The 27,147-nt window shown below is 37.8% G+C and overlaps 1 protein-coding gene across 1 annotated transcript in view; it reads right to left on the reverse strand.

Annotated features, from left to right (window-relative positions):
• Positions 1-27,147, reverse strand: part of LOC148830737 (uncharacterized) — a 69,788-nt gene that overhangs the window by 1,098 nt on the left and 41,543 nt on the right. The gene's annotated exons all lie outside the window — the stretch shown is intronic.

Genomic DNA, 27,147 nt, shown 5'->3' on the forward strand with positions numbered 1-27,147 from the left:
CATTAACAACCACACAAAACCAAGCACAGAATATACACACACATGAGGAGACAGACAGAACACGTACACAACTCTAGGGTGGTAATTACTTGACAACATGCTATACTTTTATAAGACTACACAGGGCACTAGAACTACTAGGACATTATTTACACAGGTAGGGTCAGCCGCTGGTCATCGTGCTGACCCTCAGACTCTCCCCGGCTACCACTCCCAGCATGCCCAGCGGTACTACGAGCGCCTAGGGGCGCTTCCTCCTCACCACCAGGCGAGGGCGTTACAGTATCTATCATCTACATAAACTATCAGACAGAATTCTGGGGTCTCCCCATACCAGAGATTATGGTAGGGCTTCAGAATGGTGATTGGCTGACACCATCTGACACCCCTCTGATTGGAGAAAAAAGACGTGCTGGTTTGCTATACATACTGTACCAGGAAGAGGATTTCTTTCTATTCGAAACGTGTATTTTAAAAGTTTAAGAAGTAAAAACCTTACAGCTTACACAGATTTCTAAACTGATCAGGATCGTTATCTTTGTCTTATGCATAATAATGTTCACCACTCTGTCCAGCAAATTAATAATAAACTTTATTTTATATAGCGTTTTAAACGAATAAGTAATTAGATTGCTCATAAACCTAATCACTTATTCTACATAAACACAGCGTAATTGCTCTCTGAAAATGCTTTTTTTTTATTTAGGCTCAGATTTCAACTATAGATCGTATTATTAATAACCATATTAACGACCAACCAACAAAAACAACCATATAAACATAATACCAACCAAAAACATAGATAACAACCACAATACAAAATCAAATATATCAAACCATTAAACTCTCTCAAATTCCTCCGATTATCATAATCCCGCCCCTTATGCAAAACCAAACCCTCCTCCCATCCCAGTTTATCCTCTTTATTATAAACAAAATCCACCTCAATTTTCAACATAAAGCATTACACAAAATTTCTAAAATGTATTTAAAAAATAAAAACGATTACAATCTAATCTTTCCACGTTTGATCCCAAGATCCCAAGAAAAATAAATCTAAATGGGGAGAAAGCTATGCTGAAAGTTTATTAAGATACTTAGAAGACAAAGATATCAATTTATGTTGCATTTGTCTGATTGTGAATCAAAAAACACATATATTTAAACCCGCTTTTGCGATTTAATACAAAACGCGATTTAAATCAATATAAATGTTTATATTGTAACGCCTAGGTGACTATTCATTGTTATTAAAATGACTTAAATTCGATCATGTTGTGATATTTAGAAATATAAATTTGTTTGGTGCGAGTGAGGTTTTATTTGATCTCTGACTCAGGGAAACGTTTTATTTTTTCAAAAAAAGTCATGGCTCCAGCGGGATTCGATCACAGACCGTGTGACATGGGAGTCAGGAACCTAACCCACAGCACCACCAGCAAGGTCACATGCAGAGTGCTGAAAAAGCATTACAGAAACATTATCAACAGACAATGTACAGCGTGTACTATTCTTGTGTTGCGGTACATGAATATAATTATATCGTTATTAATTTCTTTAGATACGCGATTCCATATTATATTCCCTTTTAATCAAATTCTAAAAGTATGCTTGTTGACTCCGGTATCACGTTAGTTAAAGACTTCGATGCTTAAAATGTTTAGGGAGAAGTGGAATACTGGTGTGTATGTTTTCTTTAAAGTACCGAGACCAGCCATATACTGTATGTTTAAGTTCCAAAATTAATATCGTTTATGGCCTTCACACGCGTTACAGTATGCTCCTATTCTTTTTATGCTCAGGTACTTAGATTTCCCTTCAGTGGTAAAATTCCATATAAATATTCAATACTTAAATGGGCACAGTTAAGACATTAAATATACATATACATACTGTATACAGTACAGTTTGCATACGGTAATATGTTTATGTTCCTAAATCAATCTCTTTTATGAGCATGTAAAAGGCATGGTGAATCGATTCTCAAAAATTACTGTACTTTGCATGATTGGAAACAAATGCGTGATTGCGAAATGCTGTGGTGTTACTTTTACAAAGACGGTCAATGAAAAAAAGAATGTGGACCAGGGCAATACTTTGAGTTTACAGCTTGTCCAAGGTCATTCATTATTAATACTATTAGTAATATCTTCGTTAAAGACTTTGATGGCAACAGCTCAAACATGAGAGGTTGAGCTTTATTAGCTCCACCTTGCGGAAATTCCGGATACTATTATTTTACTTGCGGTATTCTAGGAGAATTAACGGTAACTCGCGGTAGACTGCGTAAAGCGCACCGCAAAATAATGCGGTATCGCCCACTCGTTTTGAATGGCTGCATCTGTATCGATTGTCTTTGGCACCGTTACAGGTAACATATCTGGACTAAATACTGTGTGTTCTGAGAGGCTGAATCTGTATCTTCATTTCCATTATTCCATTACCATTAAGGTGAAAAAAAGTTCTACTATTATTAGCAGTAATTGTTAGCAGTATTTTTGTAACAAATATTAACATCTGTTGACCAGTCACAAAGCTTTATTCTAAAACTAAACATGTTCCAACCACTTATGTAATTATAGTACAGTCCAGTACTGTATGTGCCATCTCTACACATCTCCTCAATGATTCCAATCCCTGCCAAATCAGGGAGAAGAAGATAACAGTATGTTCATTGATCCAGAAAAACACAACTCTTCCTTTTTTATTACTGTATGATGAGATCATATTGTTTACAGATACACAGTTAGAAATATGACTAGATTCATAAATATTTATCCATGTTTTAAAGCTTTTTAGCACTCCAGTATTTTGTTGTATTTTAATAAGATTCTCAAATTAGTTTTACTTTTTTAATGTACCTGAAAATAGCACTGGATGTTTTTATAGCTTGTAAAAATAGCATTAAAAGCAATATTTATTATCTGCTTTTGTTTCTGAAATGTATAGTCCCATATCAAAATGTTATATATTTATTTTTGCATAATGACATTCAGAAAAACCATCAAGCTATTGTACCTGAAGTACAGAAAAAAAACCATGATAGATTAGAATTTATATCACTTAATTTATTTGAGCTAAGAGGCTTTTCTCTGAAAATTTCTAGTGAGTAAACAAGTCTTTCCTTCCCTTAACTTTAACACTTGTTGTGAATGCAGTATGGGGAACTTTAGTGTTTTAAGGTGGGATGTTTTAAGTTATTTCTGAGTGTACTATCCATCTATACAGTACATTCTATACAGTTATTTGCATTATATCCTAACAGGGGTAACACCAGCTCTTCTGAGACAGTTTAAAACTATTGCACTTCCAATGCCATTATGGAAGCTTTCCTTAACACTCAGATGTGAACTAGAGAAATGCATAATTAATAAAGGAAAACTGTTAAAGTTGAATTTGACAAATAAGCAAAAGATATATTATTCATCCAATGACTAGAAAACTCCATGTTTTCACCTCCACAGTTTTACTAATAAAAAGGTATTATTTTCAGTTTTGAGTAAAACTATTTACTTAAAAATGTGTGTGTATTGTTTGTAATTCAACAAAATGCAACATCAATGGAATTCATCCCTTAGTAAAGGCACTGAATGTGAGACTGGCATTATAATATTTCTAGACTAAACAGGAAAACATGAATTTCAAGAATTTTTACCAAAGGTTTATGATGTTTAAAGCACAAGGTGTAACAAAAGACACAGTCCAAATAAAGTTAAATTTCAACCCTACACTTTCAAGCCCCAAGATACTTCCATATTTATTTTATAAAAAGTTAAGTTAATCTACAGAACAAAGTTGTTTCTTCATTTCACCAAATGTTTTTTTAAGGCATCTTATACATCTATTTCCTTTACAATTTGAACAGTCTTTCCTATAACAGGTTGTGCTTAAACACTGTGAAATGTTACATGTGAGTCAATATTCCCATTTTATACCATTTCAGGAGGAATAACAACATCCAAGTATTACGTGTACTGAAAGGATGATGAAATGTTTAAGTCAAAATTTGGCTTAACCCGCTTGGCCAAAGGCTAACCTCCTGGCAATAGGATGAAGAGGTTAGTACCCCAAAAAGAAGCAACATGTATCTCAAACCACCAATGCAGAATAATGGAAAGCATAGAGAAGGTGAAAAAAGTGTTCTGCAATGTATGGCTTGAATTGTGGGTTGTTTGACAGTTGGATAGAAGGTAAGGTAAGCCTCAAATAACCAGAGACCAAGTTGCTTCATGAGGAAGTCAGGAATGTGTTGATGAGTTGCTGAGGAGGAACCTTCAATCAGGAAGGACAGCCAGATTTGTTCAGCAGCAATGTTTGTGAGAACTTCTTGCAGATTTTATAGAAACCAAGACAGTTTGAGATTTTTCATTAGTGGAAAGAGGATAAGTGAGAGATGCTCCTTGAGAATTGTGAAGCTGTAGATAATGGAGTAGAGGTTCTGAAGGGCTAATTATCTACTGCATTGCCATGTTTATATTTCAGAGATAGAAAGAATTGGCATTGATGAGTACACTTCAAACTACCATGAAAGTAAAATGTACAAAGTAATGTTTAAAACCTCCAATTTACATTAAAAACTAGACGAACTTTCCAGGTATGCACAGTGCAATATTCTCTGATTCAGAACAAGGCAACAAAACTTCCAGTGAGGTAAAACAACCCTATAATATTGTAAACAAGCAAGCTTGTGAAAGCAGCTTTTTAAATCCAATAGAAATATTTCTCTAAACCTCAAAACATTTTTGCAGACAAATACAACTTGCTTGTTAACTGCATGCAGATCACTTTGGAATTTCTGGGGTGAAATGTCTGATACACAACCTGTACTCTTTCACTTCCATTCATTACCATGATTAGTGAGCATGAAAGGCCGCCTAAGGTCACAATTCAAGTCAACTCTCAACAACATGGTGGCCATACAGTACTTTCACAAAGTGAATATGATTTTGTACTTAATCTGGAATTTAGAAAATTTTGTGATACCGTCAGTTAATTGGTTTAATAACCAGTCTGAGAAATTGGTCAGCTTAGTATTTTCCTTACAATAGAAGAGAAAGTAAGAGATCCAAAAGCAAATTTACATTAGAGGAGAGGTGGAAAAAATGTTTTTTGGTGATCCAGCAAGAACTGAGGGTACAAAGTACAACTCCAGACATAGAAGTTCTTCAACTTCTGAAGCTGGAAGTGAAAAACAGAGAAAATATTGAAATTACCTGGGATGTGACCTGCAACAGTTAGAAATTGATTCATAAGAGGAAGAGAAATGACTGAGGGATTTCATGATAAGCTGAGAGGATCTTCTTCAGATCTTCCTTTCTTGATTATAAAGGGCAATGTTATCTTGGAAAATGGAACCCAAATAAACAATTGTTTCCACCTGTGGCCCCCAGAAGAAGCAGCTTCAAAAATTGGAAACCATTTGAATAAAGTAGAGGAATGATCAGGAGAGATGAAGGTCAATACAATGCTAACCACTGACTTTGATAATCTCCCTTGCAATTCAGGTAAGAGTAGAGTAAGAATCATGTTGATGATGCAAGATTGAGAAGAGGTGAAATAAAAAAAACACCCATGGGATATAATCTGCATGACATAGTTGGGGTAACCCTCAGAAACAGACTTTCCTCATCTGCAAAACTTAACTGACAGAAGGTGGAAAGATACAATTGGATGCAGTCACGAAGGATGCGGGGGAGCTGGCATGATAACAGGGACTACTATTGTGAATTGAGAGTGTCGTTCTGGGGTTTAAACTGGTATTGCCTTAAAAATAAAGTAACTTTAATGAGGGAATGGAGCAGCTGGCTCGAGGGAGATGCTGAGGCATATTAATCTGTTGATTTTGCGAACTCCTGGTGTGGCTGCAACGGTTTAGCATAGGGAACTGACAGCTTTTCTGCTGACTCTGAAAAACAGCAGAACACATTACAAACATATTGAGAGGATGGCAGTGTAGGAATGATCATGTGGACATGATGGAGAGGAAAACAAAAAATCCCACCAATCTCTGGTGATCTTGGCCCAATAGATTCCCCCTCTGGGCAGCTAGGTATATCATTGAGTATGGTCACTAATTCTGAACTGAAGCTGCACTTCTGGAACAGAAGTGGTATTGCTCTTGGTAAGCTGAATGTAAACTTGTTGTCTTGTTTAACTGTCTTGTTACTGTTCTAATTATGAGGATTGTGCTGGTAATCCAAAACAGTTGAAGGCAATTGTTGTGAGGTGATTTTGGAAGATTAAGTTGTTGCTGGCGTGGAGGACAGAGGCCATGGAGTCAATTTTTTTACACAAAGGGACAGAGAACATCAAAGGATGCTGGCTTAGCTGAATTTAGGACAGCAGTCAGATCAATTACCAAGGAGATGGCATCAGGAGCAGCAAAGGCCGAGAACCAAGAAGGAGGAACCTGAGCATAAATTGTACACCAGGCTTAGAAACATGTGGGAGGCATGTGTATTAAAAGTTGTAAAAGTTGCTGACTGAACTAGAGGTAGAACACTGGATAGACCTGGGACTGTGGAGATGACATTAGGAGCAACGGGGGCTGAATTGGATGCCAAGGAATGGAAGCAGAAGAGAGTACAGGAGAAAAGGTGAGGTAAAATTAAAGAACATAAAGGAAAGAATGCGGCTGAGATTGACATTCATAGGAGTGAGGTAATACATGATAATTAAGAAAACAAGAGGAAGCAGAATAAAGAAAAACAGATACAGTACATACTGTGAAAGATTGCTGAAAGAAGAAAGAAATGTGGGAAGAAGGTAGAATGGATGGTCCTAATGCTGGCAGTAATGGTAGCTAAGGGATCCTTCTGTCTTGCTGTGTGCTGAAGTCATCACCAGATGTGGAAGCACGCTGAATAACCAGTTTGTTTATGAACTTCAGAAGCAGGGTAAAAAACTGTTCTCATGTGAATATCTATTAACAGGTTTCTGAGAAGCCAGATACAGTAAGTGCCATTATTCTTTTTATCATTCTATTCTTTTCCCACCCTTGCTTGTTGTTCAGTTTCCTGCACATTTTTTTGTGGTGAATGTGATGGAAAAAAAGCAAGAGAGGCTCAGCAGGCATGAGCAGATCTGGTCTTTGTACTAGTCTGGAGTGTTGCATGACGTCATGATGACGTCACTGCAAGATGAGGAAGTTTACTGGAAACCCAGGAATTATTTATTGTATACCTTGGATTTGCTACAGTCCAGTTGATAATGGCAGGAAAAGTTTCAGTGTGGATGAGATAGGATTTGAGAACGTCACAGTGAAATTTTGTTCATCCAAAGGAGCCAGGGTTTTCAAGAGGAATAACAGAATGGTCAACAGGCTGTTTGTTTTGAAAATGACAGGTTGACAATGGCAGATCTCAGTCTTTGGAAAGGCAAGGAATCTTGTAAAAAGGCAGGTAGAACACTTGTGGGTAGAGGCTGAAGGTAAGGAGCTGCAGATTCCTGACTGAGATACAAAACTGTTCGGCAGAGCAGCAAATTGGAATATCAATTGCAAATTGAAAACACTTCAGCATCGAAAAGGTGGGATGAAAACATGAAACAATGCTGTGCAAAAAGACGCATGTGAGGGAGAAAAGAGGATAACTTATAAAGTATTATAATGTTTAAGGTGAATATGTGATTTAGGTCAGCAGTGATTGCTCATTAATAATAGCTGATTGATTGACTGAACAAGTTCTGATTGAACTTTGTCATCCCTCCCAAACTTTCATTATAAACGCCATTTATATTTCTATAACATTCAGACAACAATAATTACCATATGCTTCCTGGGTGAGATTTTCATGTTCTGAGAAGTAAAGGAAATGCAAAAAAGTAGTCTATGTGAAATGCTTATAAATTTACTTACAAACCTGTAAGAGTCTCAGCTGTGATAAATTAGAACAGTGCTAAATACACAGCCTTAGGCAAACATATCTTCATGAAAACAGCCCATAGCCTGGGAACAAATGTTTCCATATTCTCCCTAGAAGATGGACAACATTTCAAATTGTTTTTTAGTATACAGATTCAGTATAACAAAGGTGTAATGAGTCTAAACTATATGCAATGTTGCATCTGTTCAGTAACTGACTTTATTCCATTGCTGTCTTCACTTAATATACTCCATATGTTAACACATATCCTTACATCTCCCCTGCATCAGATACTTTTTTGACAAAACATCATACATGAAAATGAACAGCTTTTGAATTAAAGGAAATATGAACACATAAGCCATACCATTCAAAGGCAGAATCTGGAACAAATAATGATAAAAGTAAAATAATAATAATAATAAACAAATAATAATTACTTGGAGTTACATCCAAAATATAACATGACTGTCCCGTGATATTACCTAGTACACAGTGCAAACAACACACTTGTCAACATTTGCTCTCCTTTTACCCCCCTTCACAAGCATATGTTGATATTGAAAAGAAAATCCAGTATTTATTATTTAGAGACTTACAGTGGTGTGAAAAAGTGTTTGCCCCCTTCCTGATTTCTTATTTTTTTGCATGTTTGTCACACTGAAATGTTTCAGATCATCAAACAAATTGAAATATTAGACAAAGATAACACAAGTAAACACAAAATGCTGTTTTTAAATGAAGGTTTTTATTATTAAGGGAAAAAAAAATCCAAACCTACATGGCCCTGTGTGAAAAAGTGATTGCCCCCTAAACCTAATAACTGGTTGAGCCACCCTTACCAGCAACAACTGCAATCAAGCGTTTTGTGATAACTGGCAATGAGTCTTTTACAGCGCTGTGGAGGAATTTTGGCCCACTCATCTTTGCAGAATTGTTGTAATTCAGCCACATTGGAGGGTTTTCGAGCCTTAACCGCTTTTTTAAGGTGATGCCACAACATCTCAACCAGATTCAGGTCAGGACTTTGACTAGGCCACTCCAAAGTCTTCATTTTGTTTTTCTTAAGCCATTCAGAGATGGACTTGCTGGTGTGTTTTGGATCATTGTCCTGCTGCAGAACCCAAGTGCGCTTCAGCTTGAGGTCACGAACAGATGGCCGGACATTCTCCTTCAGGATTTTTTGGTAGACAGCAGAATTCATGGTTCCATTTACCACAGCAAGTCTTCCAGGTCCTGAAGCAGCAAAACAGCCCCAGACCATCACACTACCACCACCATATTTTACTGTTGGTATGATGTTCCTTTTCTAAAATGCTGTGTTACTTTTACGCCAGATGTAATGGGACACACACCTTCCAAAAAGTTCAACTTTTGTCTTGTCAGTCCACAGAGTATTTTCCCAAAAGTCTTGGGGATCATCAAGATGTTTTCTGGCAAAACTGAGACGAGCCTTTATGTTCTTTTTGCTCAGCAGTGGTTTTCGTCTTGGAACTCTGCCATGCAGGCCATTTTTGCCCAGTCTCTTTCTTATGGTGGAGTCATGAACACTGACCTTAAGTGAGGCAAGTGAAGCCTGCAGTTCTTTGGATGTTGTTGTGGGGTTTTTTGTGACCTCTTGGATGAGTCGTTGCTGCGCTCTTGGGGTAATTTTGGTCGGCCGGCCACTCCTGGGAAGGTTCACCACTGTTCCATGCTTTCGCCATTTGTGGATAATGGCTCTCACTGTGGTTCGCTGGAGTCCCAAAGCTTTAGAAATGGCTTTATAACCTTTTCCAGACTGATAAATCTCAATTACTCTGTTTCTCATTTGTTCCTGAATTTGTTTGGATCGCAGCATGATGTCTAGCTTTTGAGGATCTTTTGGTCTACTTCACTTTGTCAGGCAGGTCCTATTTAAGTGATTTCTTGATTGAGAACAGGTGTGGCAGTAATCAGGCCTGGGTGTGGCTAGAGAAATTGAACTCAGCTTTCCAAAGATGTGATAAACCACAGTTGATTTAAGTTTTAACAGGGGGGGCAATCACTTTTTCACACAGGGCCATGTAGGTTTGGATTTTTTTTTCCCTTAATAATAAAAACCTTCATTTAAAAACTGCATTTTGTGTTTACTTGTGTTATCTTTGTCTAATATTTCAATTTGTTTGATGATCTGAAACATTTCAGTGTGACAAACATGCAAAGAAATAAGAAATCAGGAAGGGGGCAAACACTTTTTCACACCACTTTAGCTTTTCCAGTGCTTCTACAGTCCTTCCTGACCTCCTGAGAGGCACCTTATCTAGACTCCAACAGGGCCCCTGACAATTTAATTTAGCCCATAGCTTCATCCTCGGCTACCTTCTGCTGCGTTAGGTGAGTCTGGTGTTCCTCTGGTGGGCCCTCTTGGCTACCCTGAAGAACCTGGTCAGGAGTGTTTAGCAGCTGTGTGCGATTCCTGTTCACAACCACACCTCCATCTGTTAGTACTGCATAAGATCCTGAAGCTACTTCCTGAAGCATAGTGCCCATACGATTCCATTCTCTCTGCTCTGCATTAAACACCCTGACATTGTCCTCCGCTTTCAGTGGAGGTAATGGTTTTGCCGAGCGGTCATAGTAGAAAAACTGCTTTAGTATGTTCATTTTCTGGATAACAGGTGACTGGACTGTGTTCCTTACTCTTAGAACTAGTATCTGTAACAACCAACCCATTAGAAGCTCTGCTGGAAGCTTCCCACACTCCAGAGGTGCTGCCCTGTATGCTAACAGTGCCAAATACGGATCCTCAGTTTTTGTGCCTTTTTTAATAATTTTTTTACAATTTGTTCTGTTTTCCCATTAGCTTGTGGAAAATGTGGACTGACAGTGACTGTCGTGCCTGGCAAAAATTGATTTCATATGAGTGATCACTCGCATGGCAGGGTGGCTAGTAAGGAATGCAATTTCTGGGTAATTATAGAAATAGTTAATCATTAATAAGTAGCCTTTGCCTTCAAAGTGAAAGAAATCTGTTCCCACCTTCTCCGAGGGCTGCTGAGGTGTATCCATGATCATTGGTTCTTTTTGTTGTCTGTTTTGATGCTTAAGGCATGTGGTGCAGCTTGCAATCATGTGTTTGATTTCTTGATTAATTCCTGGCCAATACACAGACTCTCTTGCAAGTCACTTGGTTTTTTCAATACCCAAATGTCCTTGGTGCAGCTTCTAAAGTACTTCCTTTCCATCTCTTGTGAACCAACTGTCTGTAGCCTCCCAGCTGTTGCTCTAGAGAGAGCATCCGCAACAACAAGATACTTCTCAGGTTTATAAGACAGTTCATAATTGCAGCGTTGCAGTCTCATCATCACTCTCTGTATATGTGGTGTCATGTCATTCAAGTGTTTTTTAGCTTACAGTGATAAAAGGCCTATGATCAGTCTCTATTTCATTGAATAGTAGGCCAAAGATGTAAGAATGAAACTTCTCACATCCAAACACAAGACTCAAGCACTCTTTCTCAATCTGTGCGTATGTCTCTTGGTGTCTGTCAGTAATCTTGCTGCATAGGCCACAGGTCTCCAGATTTCTTCATTTTCCTGGAGCAGAACAGCTCTGAGTTCATCTTTGGATGCATCTTTAGAGACCCATTTTTTCTGCTTGGGTCAAAGAAAACCAGCACAGGCACAGTGAGAAGTATTTCTTTCAATTTTTTCATTTCATCATCATGTGTCTTTTGCCATGACCACTATTTGACAGAAGTAGCTCTCTTAGGGCAACGGTCTTAGAGGCTATGTTTGGCACAAACTTTCCCAAATAATTAACTATGCCTAATGCTCTCTGTAGTGCTTTCTTGTCACGTGGCACAGACATGTAACTGATTCCTTTGATTTTGTCATTATTTGGTTGCACCCCAGCGGGTGTCAGCCTGCCTCCAAGGAATGTGATGTCCTGCCTGGAAAAACTGACTTTTCTCTCTACTTAATTTGAGACCATATTGTTGCGCTGTTTGAAGAGCTTTGCAAACTCTCTCATTTAACTTTTCCTTGGTCTCTGCAGATGATCACATCATCAATATATACTCTGACTCCTTCTAAACCTTCCATGGCTCCATGAAAGATCTCAGTTCCAAACAAATCCTAAATGGGAGCCACTAGTAGCTGTAATGTCTAAAGGGTGTATAAAAGATATGGAGCTCTGCACTTTTGTCATCAAGTTGCAATTGAAAAACTAAGGTTGCTGCTGGAAGAGGTATTAGTGGGGCCAGCAGGGGGCACTCTCCCTGCAGTCTACAGTATGTGGGTCCTAATACCCCAGTATAGTGACAGGGACACTATACTGTAAAAAGGCACCGTCCTTTGGATGAGACGTAAAACTGAGGTCCTGACTCTCTGTGGTCATTAAAAATCCCAGGGTGTTTCTCAAAAAGAGTAGGGGAGTACCCCTGGCGTCCTGGCCAAATTTCCCATTGGCACTTACCAATCATGGTCTCCTAATAATCCCCATCTATGAATTGGCTTCATTACTCTGTTCTCCTCCCCACTGATAGCTGATGTGTGGTGAGCAATCAGGTACACTATGGCTGCCATCGCATCATCCAGGTAGATGCTGCAGATTGGTGGTGGTTGAGGGGAGTCCCCATTACTTGTACTGCGCTTTGAGTGGAGTGTCCAGAAAAGCACTATGTAAGTGTAAGCAATTATTATTAATTGCCAGCAACCATGAGATGCATCTAGTTTAGTGAACCACCTCACCCCCAACATCTCACTGAGGATTTCACCCCTCTTTGGTACTTGATAGGGCTCTCTGAGTATGTACTCATTTAGGTTTTTTGGGTCCACACAAACTCAAAGGCTCCATTTGGTTTTTTAACAATGGCCATGGAGTTCCTTGTTTTTGCTGTATGACTTTAAGCTTCACCATCCTGTCTAATTCCAAACATCAGGGGTTCCCAATTCAATTTTAAATATATATATATTTTTGAAAGTGAAATATGTTACAGATGGACAGATTCACGGTTAATAAAAGAAAATCACCAGAAGAAGGCCCAAGTCAGCCAAAAGCACCAAAACGGGAAAAGCTACATAAGTACAGCGAGGAGTATTTAAAATTTGGATTCATCTGCACTGATAGTGACAAGGCTAAACCTCAGCTAAATGTGTGAATTGTTTGGAGCAGCTTTCAAATGAAAGAATGAAACCAGCTTTCTTGAAAACACACTTGGAAAGAAAACATGCAAACCTGGCCACAAAACCGTTTGAATATTTCAAGGCAAAGTTAGCCAATTTAAAACAGCAGCAAAAACTGATGACTAAAACAGTAACTGTTTCTGAATGCACCCACAGGGCCTCGTATGTGGTGTCGCTGCTCATTGCAAAATGTAAAAAGGCCCATTCAATCAGGGAAACTCTGATTCTGCCTGCTGCAGTGTGTCAAGGATGTCGGAAAGGACGAACCGTGGAATGACAGGACAGCGAAAAAACCTATGCATAGCGGCGAGACGGGGGTTAGCCCGGACTCAGCTGTTCAAGAAATGCCGTATAGAAACCTATGCCCTCAGGTAGCGGACGTGGGGTGACCTGGTGCTAGGCAGGTTTCAGGACATCCGAATGTCAATGCTGAGCGAGTAGCAGAGCAGAAGCAGGAAATAAATAGGCTACACAAGACACACCAGAAAGACAAGAATAATCACGGGGAACTAGGAACAGGAGGAAAGTAGAGCGCCCTCTAGGTGTACTGGACGTGACAGTACCCCCCCTACAAGGGTGGCTCCTGACGCCCAAAAAAGAGCCGCACAGCACTAGGGAAAAACCTCATTTACCTGAAAGGAAACCTCCTGGAGTCCACGGCTGAGACCTACCCCCTCCTCCGGGGTATAAACCTTTACTGAGTAGAGGAAGGGGGGGGGCGGACTAGGCTCTGGAGGAGCAAGACAAAAAAAAACAGACAGAACAGACAAAAAACCACAAACAACAAAAATAAACCCTGACGGAACAAGGGAACAATTAACACATAAGGGCGTGGGAGCCCGGAGCCAGGGAGACCAGAGGGCGTGGGAGCCTGGAACACAGTCAGCAGCAGAGGGCGCGGGAGCCTGGAGCCAGGGAGACCAGAGGGCGTGGGAGCCTGGAACACGGAAGCAGCAGGGGGCGTGGGAGCCCGGGACAAAGGCAAAACATGCAACGAATATAAACCTGGGAGACCAGGGAGACAAACTACAAAAAACAGATAGGAACAAAAAGTTCCGAGACACAGGGAACAGGGGGACCAAATAGAAGGGGAAACCAGGAAGAGAAAAATCAAAACATCAGACAAAAACAAGAATAAAAACAAAAAACCCTGGGAAAAATACCGCAGACTGGGCAATAGGCACGTTCACATTCTAACACTGATATCGGAGTGGACAACCCAAGGAAAGCTAGACCGTAGTCTGCAAGCACACTGCGTTTTAACGCGGTATAACCGTCTCGTTTTGAATGGCTGCATCTGTAAATGCATAATTGTTATACCTGGGCAGGTAGCGGCTAGCATCCAGATGTTGCCCTGGATATCCAGCACATTACATGGGCTCAAGAAGGCCACTAATTTTTCAATCAGTCAGACCCCCCCAATCTCAATCTGGCAGTTAAGCAGACATTTCAAGGCTTTTCCCTGTTTATTCAGCGCTCTGACATTTATTTTTTAAGCTACCACTACCAGCCATATACAGTATTTATAATATATATATATTCCTAAATTAATATTGATGACGTTCAGAGGGTTTATGATTCTGTTTTTTTGTCAGCTACTAAAATTTCCCTTTAGTTACAAAATTTCATTTTAATGTCAAAATTCCAAATTATGTGGATTTAAAGATGAGAAACAGTAGAGAAACAGATGAAATGAGGCAACTGTTTCACTAACATCACAAGTGCCACCTCTCGTCTTTTGCCAGTGAATCTCATACATCATACAATGCACTGCAATACAGGTGTCATGTCTCAAAGAAATGACATGCGTTCTGAGTGGCTACATCAGTAAGTTGCAGCTCTAGGGCTATGTCTACAATCAGTCTGCTATTTGCCAGGCAGAAAGTAAATACACAAATGGTGAATCTCATTGACAAAATTAATTTCTGTAGGAATTTTCTTAATTTACTCAAAAATGCAGAGCTATTTAGTCTTTGTCATGGTGGATTAGTTTTGTGAGTGTTTTGTCATTGCAGACTGAAATGAAAAATAGGTCATTGATGAACATTTTCATCATTATTGTTGATCAGCTGGTTTTGGTGTCAATATTTTTTGTTCTGTTTTTGATTTTTTAAAATGTATTATATATTATATATAATATTTATATCACTATATGAAACTAGAAAATATAGTCATGTACTGAAACTAAAGCATTTGTGCTTTTTTAAACTATTATGCATATTCTTATTATTTTACATTTGAAATACATTTAAATCACTTAGGGTACTGAAACGTATGCAGACAGCAGTCCATTCTGTACAAATTAGGATGTATGCCATCAAAATGATATGCAAATTAACACAAATCTGGCTCATGATTCCGTAGTCATGATTAAACAGCCCATATTACACATTATTTTACTGCAAAAAATGTTTGAAAGGTTTTATTGCAAATTAAAATGTGTGAAACTACAGGCAGATTCTTGTTTTATCCTAATGGTGTATCCTAATGCTACATTAATCTACAGAGGATTAAACTCTACAGCTGTTAATGATCTTAGGCTCCTGATACTGTGTTTGAGAAGAGTCATAAATTACCAGAGATGATTTATTGCTGAGACAACTTCAGATGGCTGTTTTTGACTTTTGGGGCATTTTGCTTAATAAGACTATATAATAGTTTCACTTGTTTACAACACCACCCATCTGTTATAATCACCTTTAATAACAGATAACATTTTTTAAAGATATTATGCTGGCAGAAAATAATTTCTAATTTGCAGCTTATTATGCATGAGCTGCTCTGTGCTGAAGCACTAATTCTCCTTTAGGTCAATGTATTCCCTTTCATAACACTACCAACACTACACCAAAATGATCACTTTAATCAGAGCTGGACATTGGATTTAATGAATATTTTATGTGTAGAAACAAATGGATACAGTCGCTGGCAGCCTTCATTGGTTTTATTCATACTTTATAGCCTTTTCCACTGAACTCTGGAATAGGAAGAGGCAGACCTGCTTCCATTTCTATTCCTGTCATAGAAACATAGAAGCACACACTCCAAAAGGCCCAGTTTTCCACTGAGGTGGATGCTGAAGAAATGGACGGGGTAATCATTTGTGTTAAAAGTACTAAAAATCAATGTTTACTGTAAAAACAGTATTTTACACATTATTGAAATGTATTATGGATAGTCTAAAACAGCAATCACACTTCCCAGAAACACACAAAGCAAAAACAGAAATATAAAACAGAGAATATTTCATGTTCTATGTTAGGAGCAGAGTGGTGGCTCTGTGGGTAAGGATCTGCACTTCTGGTTGGAAGGATTCAAATCGAATGTTTTGATATACCATTAGGTACAAGCTAGGTCTAGGTGGGGATTTTCCATCACAAGCCTTATTGCAATTAGAAATTAGTGATTTCACACTCAATTAGTACTTCACTATGTGAAGTTATGTAAGCTTTCTTTTAGCAGGACATATGGAGACCTTAAGAAAAAACACCTGCAAACACGCTACTAGCCAAGGAGCTAAAACCAACACCCAAAGTGTCACCAGAATGTTACCTGTGTCACCAGAGTGTCAAAAGTGTCAACAGAGCCCCCCCAAAAAAATCAGGTACAGTTTAACTTCTTAAACTAAAGCTTCATTTTCTAAGAACAGTGAGCCTCTATACAGTAATTGAATCCAACGAGTGTCTGTGTCACTGTGTCCGTCCTATATAATAATGCCACAAAATGTCTTTTATGTGTCGCAAAAACTGACATGCTTTAACAAAATATACTTACTAATCCTGTCGCCTGGCAATCTACCTGAATGCCCAACTATCTGAGAAGCCCTCCTTGAAACCAAAAGAGCCGCAATTGAATGAGTTTTGATAATAAGAGAGAGAAGAGAGAAATAATGAGAGTCCCTGTTACCCCCATTTTGATTTAAATCGCAAACACGTGTTTATTTAAATGTCTTTATTGATTCACAATCTGACAATGCAACATAAATCGTTATCTTTGTCTTCTAAGTATCTTAATAAACTTTCAGCATAGCTTTTTCTCCATTTAGATTTATTTTTCATACCATCACTAAACAAAGCAGGAGCGTATTGTACTTCCTCTTGGGATCAAACGTGGAAAGATTAGATTGTAATCGTTTTTATTTTTTAAATATATTTTAGAAAAGTGTAATCTATACTAAAAAGCTGTATTTATTTATTACTACTTGATAGTTATATTAATAGAGATAAGAATTCAAGTTGATACTCATTAGACTTTTAATTATTTTAAACTGTATTAAGCATCATACACATTAAACATGAAAAAGTAGGTATATTTTATAAAAGCAAGATTGCTCAGTTGGACAGTATAAAGCAAATATGATTTTAATGTTTGTAATCGCTTTTCTTGCAAGTACAAACATAAACTGGAATGCTACAGAACCCTAAACAGACAATACACACTTTTAGTTTAGCAGGATTTGCGCGATAAGCACATTGTTTAATGGGGATGACATTACCCACGTCTATTATCACTGTACAAGACTACTTCAGCCTGCGTAGTCTGCAAAGGAACAAGTAATAGGTTTATTCCATGCTGAAAAGAGAAGAGAGAAAACGCAACGTTTCGGCTGTGAAACCTTCTTCAGGTGTGAGGGTCTTCAGCTCAAAATGAAACTCTAAAATGTAATGTAGGCTCTGAACGGGTTAAACTTTGATTTGCGCTTCCTTGACGTCACTGCCTTTCATATGAAATCCTGCTTGAATCCTGCTGAACTAAAAATTAGACAAAAGAAGCGTATTATTGCACACTGTTGTGAGGCTCTGGTGAAATTTCTCTGTGAACTGAAGAGTTAAAGTATTGTAACGCTTACGGCCGACAGGTACTGTGTAAGAGCCGGCTTACCAGAGCAGGTGACGTCACCGCCCTTCCCAGTAATAGCAGGACCACAGCCCCTGGGCTGTGGAGAGATCTCTCTTTGGCTAACCGGGCTGGGTCCCTGTTGAGTGACGCTGGAGTCCTGGGTTCGAGCCCCCGATGGGGGGCCAACCTAATGCGGCAAGGGCGTCTGCCTGAGCCCCCGTTGCGTTACAGTCTAAAGTGTCTCCTCCTTTTAAGCTTGTTAATGCAACACGGAAGATATTACTGTATTAATGATGTAGCGTTTTCGGCTCACATGGGTTTGCTCCTACACCCCGCGGTACCGCTACGTACATATAGTATGAACATGTTGTGATATTTAGAAATATAAAAAATGTCAATATACTGTAGTGTCCATAATATTTGCTATTTTAGTTTTTCAAATAAATTTTTATTTGTTAAAAGAAAACTCATAGTGATTGCTGGATTTGAACTCTTGATTTCATACTTATAAGTCAATTACTTAAGCTATCACACCACAGACACAGTGACAGAGCATAGTGGTGAAACAGCTGTTCACATATCAATAGAAAGTCTTATACTACTGTTTGTGCTACAGTACCTGAATATAATTATATCGTTATTAATTTCTTTAGATACGCGATTCCATATTATTGTAACGCTTACGGCCGACAGGCACTGTGTAAGAGCTGGCGTACCAGAGCAGGTGACGTCACCACCCTTCCCTGTGATAGCAGGACTACAGCTACTGGGCTGTAGGGAGATCTTTCTTTAGCTCACCGGGCTGGGTCGCTGCTGAGCGACACGGGAGTCCCGGGTTAGAGCCCCGGACGGTGCGGGGCCGACCTAATGCGGCAAGGGCACCTGCCTGAGCCCCCGTTACATTATATTCCCTATTAATCAGATTGTAAAAGTATGCTTTTGTTTACTCCGATAACGAGCGAATTTGCAGAAAAGCTTAAAACGATCACTTTTCACAAAGTATATAGACGTACACTAATATGGTCAGAAGGAGCATGTAAAAACGTTTCCGCAATAGCCACATGTAAGACTTTGATGCTTAAAATAGGGAGAAATGGAACATTGATGTGTATTTTTTTAAACTACCAATACCTGTAATATACAGTTTACTGTACATAATATGTTTATGTTCCTAAATTAATATCGTTTATAACCTTCAGATGCATTATGCTCCTCTTCTTTTTATGCTCAGCTACTAAAATTTCCCTTTAGTTGTAAAATTCCATATAAATATTAAATACTAAGCGGATTAAAATGTGCACAGAGATTAAATGATTAAATCTTTTCATTACTGACCAATGCACCACGAGTGCCCCTGTCAGTCATTTTTGCCAGCCAATTATGTACCGCGGTACGGCGTGGTGGATCGTGCGTAGTTGCGTGCGGTACGGGTTTGTATTGCAAACTTTGAATGGCTGCATCTGTATGCTGTACTGTTTTTTGTTCACACTGTAGTAAATACAAATGTCTTGAAAGTGTAATAGTGTACTGAACCGAGCTATGTTAAAAAACAGTCAAATATAAGTGCGTAGGTAGTTTACTAAAGTGTATGACTAGTATGACTAAAATGTGTATATACTGTGCTTTGACTAGAATACTTTGTTACTTTAACTGCTTTCACAGGTTCATCAACAGTTAACATTAAAACGTCATCCAGTTGCACCTCAACTGATGAAGTAGCATGACAGCAGAGTCATCTTTCACATCATTGGATTCACCAGATACCATGGAGTGGAAGAAAAAACATTCAGATAAGAAAGGTATTTTCAAAAGAGGGAAGCAAGAGAAAAAAGGCAAATTATAAGTAAGGTGCAGATTAAATATTTACACTTATTCTGTTTGACTAGTAGCACATTGATCTGATATTTTTAATGTGAGTTTTAAAATAGTTATTTAGTGAAGATGGTACTATTCTTAAATATACATAGTATGTTGTTTCTGTTTTTACACAGTGAAAACTGTCAGCGGTGTTATTAATCTTTATCGGAAAGGCTTTCCATGAATTTAAAAAGTCTTCTTCAATGAGAAGAGCTTTTGAAAAAGTAGGTGTTGATCACAACACCATTTCCTTAACAGCACTTATTGCAGCATTGCTTTCAGCTGCACCTGAAGTATTTCCTGCATTAGAAAAAATTGATGAGAAAAAGGAAGCACTAGGTGACTGCAAATGATTCTGATTAAAAAAAACAAAACAAAATGGAAAACTTCTTCCAATAGTGTACAAGTTTAATTGAAAGTTAAGTTAAAAGTTGTAGTCAGAACAGCACCAATTGCAGCAAAGAACATGACATTTACTCAATTTAAGGAAGCTGTGTTTTTTTTTCTTATTTTTTAACATTTAATTTGTTTGTTGTACATAAAAATAGCTACTGCATTTGTGACAAGAAATCCTGATATTTTTTCCAAATTGTATCTGTATTTCCAGTGACTGGTGAGGCATTTGTTTTGTTTGAAAATATGTTTATGGTAATGCTTTATGAGGGTGCACATAAATATGTATATTACATATGTTAAGTAATTGATCTGCGCGAATTTAACATTCAGTTAACATTCTACAAATAGTTTATTAAGAAACCATTGGTGTAAAATTAGATGAATGTCTTTTTCAGGAAAAAATATTTTTTATATTATAAATAAAACAAATATTTGTTCTGTTTGGTTTTCGATTTGGTTCAATGGAAAGGTTTTTAAATTGCTGTACTTTTCATACACTACCCATTTAGAAAAACTAATGTTATTTACATTAAAAATAAAAGGATTGCACAAGTGCAGAAACAGTTAACTATCTGACACAATACAGTATGTAGAGTAATGTCAAATGTCAAATATGTCATGTTGTAACTATGTCGGGTATGTCCTTTTATGCATGTATTATGTCTCTTTCTACTCCGTAAAGCTGTATGTCACATGACATACAGTGAATGTCACATGCTTCATATTGGATGCTATAAACAGTGCCAAATCCAATGTCCAATGTCATTATCTGTTATGTTATTTGCACATGTCCTTAAACACATGTTATTTGCACATGTCCTATAAAGCATTATACAAGTGGTTGTAACATGTTGTGTAGCATTTATGACAGGATTATGAAGTCTTTATGTAGCAGTTACCAACATAATTTTACTATAATCATGCACATATTATGAGAGCGCAGCCCCTCAGGACCATAGCGCAGGACCATATTCCACAGATTCCTCTATGGAATGAGCTGCTTCTCAAGAACCTGACCAGTTATGGATGCCAATTGGTCAGGTGAAAAAAACAGGAAAAGGAAGCTTCCAGAGTCAGTCTGTGGAAGTGGATTGTTGATGCTGATGGTAGAACCCCTGAATTGATTTTTGAACCATTTTTGGAAAGTTTTTTTTAAAGTCTAAGATGGAGGACTCTTTTTACTTTTGAAGTTGAAAATAGTCTAAGAGACTGAGTTGGAGATGATTGGTATTTGGAGGCAAATAAACAGTGTACCTGCTCAGCCATGGCATAGAAAGAACTTGAAGAAGTTTAGTTAAGAAGCTTGAAGAAGAGCTTATGTCACAGTAAGGTGAACCCTATGGGCGTGGAATGTTCCTGCCTCGTGTACGACTATGCCACCTAGCAATACAAATGGGGTGCTAGGGCCCCTCTACATTACCACAGGTTCTGTTTATCTCCCAGAATCACCAATGCACACACAGACCAGCGACAAACATTTGTATTGTATACAGTAAGTGCCCTTTTTATTTTCTACATACATCAACACAATCTACTATTCTAAGAAGCATAAAAAAGAAACATCCACAACAACAAGAAAATAGTTCAAAGGGGCACAATGAAATCCAGAGGGACAGCAGTCTTTTCTTCTGTAAAGTACTGAAGGGAGGCCACTACCATATTTCTTCTTAATATTGGTGAAAGTCATTGATGGCCTGGAGACGAACAACCACCTTAAGGAGAGGGGTATCACCCAGTTCAATTTCCCGATCTCCGTTCAGGTTACACTAGAAATCCTCCCACGAGCTGTACTCTATTTCTGCTCAGTTTGCATCCGTTAGCTGGGCCAGGTTCTTTGTCCTTTGCCTTCAGGTATTAAAAAGTCTCTATACAGTACCTCTGTTACAATGCCAATGTCTCCCGTAGTTGTCAATTCCTGGATTAATAGTTCCTCGCCTCGATGGTCTCGTACTCTGCAGCTTCCCCGGCGCTGCCTGTGTCATCTCCAGGGTCCAGTGGGAAATCTGAGACACCTCTGTCCTGTCTCAGGTGTGTTTTTATCCCTCTCCTTAGCCAATCCCCTTTAGGGGATTTTCCACAGTCCCTGGCAGAATCGGGTTTCTCCAGTAGTTTTCCAGGAGGAAACTTGTGTTGTTTGAGGACTGTGGGGGTGCCGAGCTAGGTGTCATGGGACCTTATCAGTTCATTGTTCACTCTCCGGCTCTCTCTCCTCCTCCCTTTGTCTGGCTAAACTGGCTCTGCGACTCCTCACACCTCCAAGTCTCGATACCTAATTGTTCCTGCTAGGTGGTATTCATTGGGACAACTGCAGTCGCCCCCCCTGAATGAGAGGCAACATTGACACCACCCTGGAAATCAACATAACCTAATCATCCAGCCTTTTACTGCCTCAACGGCCCACATCCTGCAACACTAATCAACATAGCCCAATCAATCTCCGCCCTTTGACTGCCTCAATGGCCCACATCCTGCGACACTTAGGCTATTTTGTTGGCTTGCTTTTGCTGTTTTGAATTGCCTGCACTATAAATGAATTGCACTGAAGTGTGTTTTAAATCTTACTGCTGTGTGTTTGGTTTTTGTTGGTCCTAACCCACCTATTTTTAAAGATCCTGTTATAACATAAGTATGTCACAGTATCTTTTATGACAGGAAGTAATAAAAGTTTCTATCAGAAACTGTTTATTTACTAACAATCCATTTTATACAATTGTTGAAAACACTTTCCCTGCATTTTGTAAGATTTCAAATAGATTAAGAGGAAAAAGGTGAATGGAACCTATTTAAATCGCCCATGATATACAAATGACAAATAGAGAAAAGACTCCAAAGCACTTCATGTAGGGGGGGGATCATTTCATCATTAATGAACTGCACCACCCATTATGCTCCACCAGCCCCACAACACAGTAGATCATGGAGAAATGTGAAAATTGTCTTGCCAAATGAATTTACAGAAAACTTCAGTCTGACCAGATCATATAAGCCCAGGATGAAATTCAGGCAGGACACTGGGGTTAACACCCCTATTTTCTTTGAGAGCTTTAATGACTAGGTAGACAAGAGCTCATGTCTCAAAAGAATTACAGTATCCCCCAGTAGAAACTAGCCAGCAACTGGTGCCCTAGTTAAACCATGCAGATGGCACCCCCCCCCCCTCCACTTCTTTTTTGTAGAGTGTTGGGTAAAACATTTTAAAGGATTTTATTAACTTAAGTTTAATTATTCAGTTTGACCATCCATCTGTCGAACCAATGTCTTAGATCAATTAAAAAAGAGACACAGAATTGTCATAATAGAGTTTTACACTCTAGCTGGATAATATTTCAGTCTGCTTTCAAACAAAAAAAATGATTAATTTAAATTAAATTGTGTATTTTTTCTTGAAAATCCAAAATCATTAATTTCACTCTCTTCTCTTGTAATACAGTCTTCTAAGCATATTTGACATATTAAATATTCATGTACTGTATGTTTAGAACTAAATTGTAATACACATTCAGTCCATAAAGACACATGAATTGAAGAGGTGACATCATCAGTACTTTATTTGTATTTTTAAAGTCTTTACTTTTTCACATTATTTAATTTAATTTTTTCTCAAATTTGGCATTCTAGGGTTATCTACAGTAGGTTCACAATATATGGGTGACCCATCCATGTTTCTTAGACCATAGTGCCCCTAGTCATTTTAATAAGAAGATGTTTACGGAAAAAGCACCTTCTACTTGTCTACTAACATTGAATATAAATTTGTGTATTTACTGCCTCTAACCAAATAAGTATGTCTGAGAGTACACAGTTACTTTGTACACAAGGGTAAGAATTAGGAAAAACCCAAAGAAAAGATCCTTACTATTTAATAACTCACTCTCTATTAGGATTAGGAAAATATTATATAATATAAAAAATAATTCTTAATGGACTGAAAAACAGTGTAAAGTGTGATTCTCTAATTAACCTATGCGTGATAGTTCAAAATATATTTTTTTTTTTCTTTGGGGAAGGAACAAAGGAATTTTCAAGTTGCTGAACAATCCTGTAGGATTATAACTTGCAAAATGAAATGTAAAGCGAGATTGTACAATCCTTGCTTAGAGAACAAGTGCAGTCCATTGACACCCTGTGGCTGTTCAGTCAGCCATGGTATTTCTTGTTGCATGTCTGTCTGTAGCTTGGCAAGTGTGACTGAGTATTCAATACAGGAACACTTCGTATTTCTGAGGACAAAGGCTGGAAATGCATACTTGTATACAGTATCTACATTCTGTAACGACAGCACAATTAATTAGTGGAGCACTTAAAAGGTGAAATTAACATCATACATATGCTGAAACTCATCTTTCCACATATTGGATATTGGTCACTGCCCTATGAAAAATAGTTATTATTTTGTTTTTAAGAATTAAGTAAGAAAGTACTGAAAATAAAACAAATACAACACAACACAGATCTGTTGAAAACAACAAATTAAAGATGGCATGCATATAGCTTTCATATTTTTATGCAAGATGTTTTAAATACCTTTTCCTTAAATACATATCTATGTTATATTATCATTACACTCCCAAAATATTACTTATACATTTGTTAATATTATTACTATTTTAAAGACACCTAGTTTGTACATTGTGTGGTCTCTATGCTGAATATGCCAAGAAGATTTAAAATGGCAATTTAAAATGGCAAAATTGCAATTTTGCTCAAATAGAAAAAAATACATAGTAATGTTGAATGTGCTGTTAAGGAAAAAATAAAAATGAATACAGATGCATTATTTCTTGATTCTTTCCATGAATAAATTTAAGAATAAAATCCTAAAACTTGTCATTATACCTGATAGAAGAGCATTCAAGTACTTGAATATCCAAATATTACGTGTCAAGGTTCTACAGTATGAAACTGAGTGGTTTAAACGGTTGTCTAGGGACACCTGTCTTCATATGACTGATAAATGTATTATTATTAGGACAAATTATATTAACAGCAATAATTTCCCTGTAATATGATCATTAGAGGAATGCAGAGCGACAATACATCAATATTAATTGATGATAGATGTTGTCTGTTATGTCACATTAAAGTCATCAGTCATATATCATTAATTTGTGCATACCCGAACTGACTTAATGAAGCAATTATATGTTTTACTGTGTTAAGTTTCCCAATATAAATTCCTGTAAATTGACTGTGTACTTAAAAAATGAGCAGCAGTTAAATGTATATTACAATAATCAATGTGTGTGTTTTGTAATAGCTGGAGCCTATCCCAGAAGGCAACGTGTGCAAGGCATGGCAAGGCCTTCTGTGGCAGAGCTCAGGCATTTAGACACCACCTACAGTATTGGGAAGTCCCAGTCAGAGTGCATTTTTTTCATGACACAGGCTCAAGCCTGTAATGTGTGGATCGTAGACCAACCTAAGCAGCCCTAAAAGAATGTGATTGTGTTTTTCAAGAGTCCAGAATGTGATGTTGCACTGGAGTTTCTGACTTTATACAATGTTGTGAATCAAAGCAATTAACGATAAGAGACTAGAGCTGCACAGCCCATGAAGTACTGCGGGAGATAGAGAGTTAATTTGAACTGTGGTACAAATTTATTCCCAGAGAAAGATTGAAGGGAAACTGTGAGACCCAGAAAGACAGCAGAAGCAAGCTTTCCTGGATATCAAAACATTGGACAAAGAAGGTGAAAGGTCATAAGGTCATTTTTCAAAATGTCAAGAGAGGTGTTGTTCAAGGTAATTAAGTTTTGAAAAGACAAACAGCACACCCAAAAATGCTGATGTGCTTTCCAGTAAAAATCAGTAATGACTACACTTCTTGTATCTTGGGCAGAATTGATTCTAACACATCAATTTTATTTTTGAAAATGATTTTCTCATTGCCTTGGGTTCGTCAACCACATTAAACTATGCAATCTTGTGTAGGTTATTGGGAAGAGAAACCAATACAGGATATATTTATATGAATCCTTTTCTCCCCAATATTATATTTTGGAAGAGGTAAAGTACAGTATATTGACAACGTATTTTTTTTATTGGTGGAGGAACTATAATTGTTTCATAATTATTTAAATTCTTTTGAGAATTGGATAATTTGGAGAGAATACATTTTGTGGATTTATGGATTATTAAAGGCTAGAATGCCAGATTACAATATTTTATTAAGTGCTGATAGTTTTTATCTTTTACAATTAAAAAACAATGTATCATACAGTCAATTATGTAAAGTGAAAAGAATCAATTTTAAAGTGGAATCTGACTTAATTATAAATGAAAGAAAGATTTTTATGTAATGGGATAAAAGAACACTAATATTCAAAATGAAGATGAAAATTTTCAGAAATAGAGAAAAGCTTTTACAACTCATGTATAAACAGGAAATGGATTGTCACAGGGCTCAGTTCTTATTAGCCAAATTGAACCACTCCACAATCAAAAAGGAAACATTAAAAAGGATGTACAAGAAGAAAAATAAACGTCTCTAAAAAAATTAACAGACAAATCAGAAATTTCTCCTTTTCCTCCTAGTGGCAGTGTGGTGGCTAAGGATCTGTGCCTGTGGCTTGAAGGTTGCCGGTTTTTATCCCATGGCTGGCAGAGGAATCCTACTCTGTTTGGCCCCTGAGCAAGGCCCTTAACCCCAGCTGCTCCAGAGTTGCTGTGGAAATTGCTGACCCTGTGCTCTGACCCCAAGCTTCTCTTCCTGTCTGTGTGTCCTCATGGAGAGCAAATTGGGGTATGTGAAAAGACAAATTCCTAATACAAGAAATTGTATATGGCCAATAAAGTGATCTTATCTTATCCTACAAGAGACACCCCAGCAGTGCTCAGCTGCTGATTGTGGAGGCTCCAACCCTGTAACCTTCCCAATACACTTAAAGGTACCATGTTAAATAAATATCACATCACACCAAACATATAACAAAAAACATACATACAAAATATAGTCCCCCACATTTTCTAAAATATATTTTCCTTAAAAATAATAACATTTTTAGTTTTGCGTAATTGCTTTTTAAACACGTATATCACTGTAAGGA

This window comes from Atractosteus spatula, chromosome 7 (assembly GCF_055471065.1).
Source record: "Atractosteus spatula isolate fAtrSpa1 chromosome 7, fAtrSpa1.hap1, whole genome shotgun sequence".
In the NCBI taxonomy this organism is placed as follows: Eukaryota; Metazoa; Chordata; class Actinopteri; order Semionotiformes; family Lepisosteidae; genus Atractosteus; species Atractosteus spatula.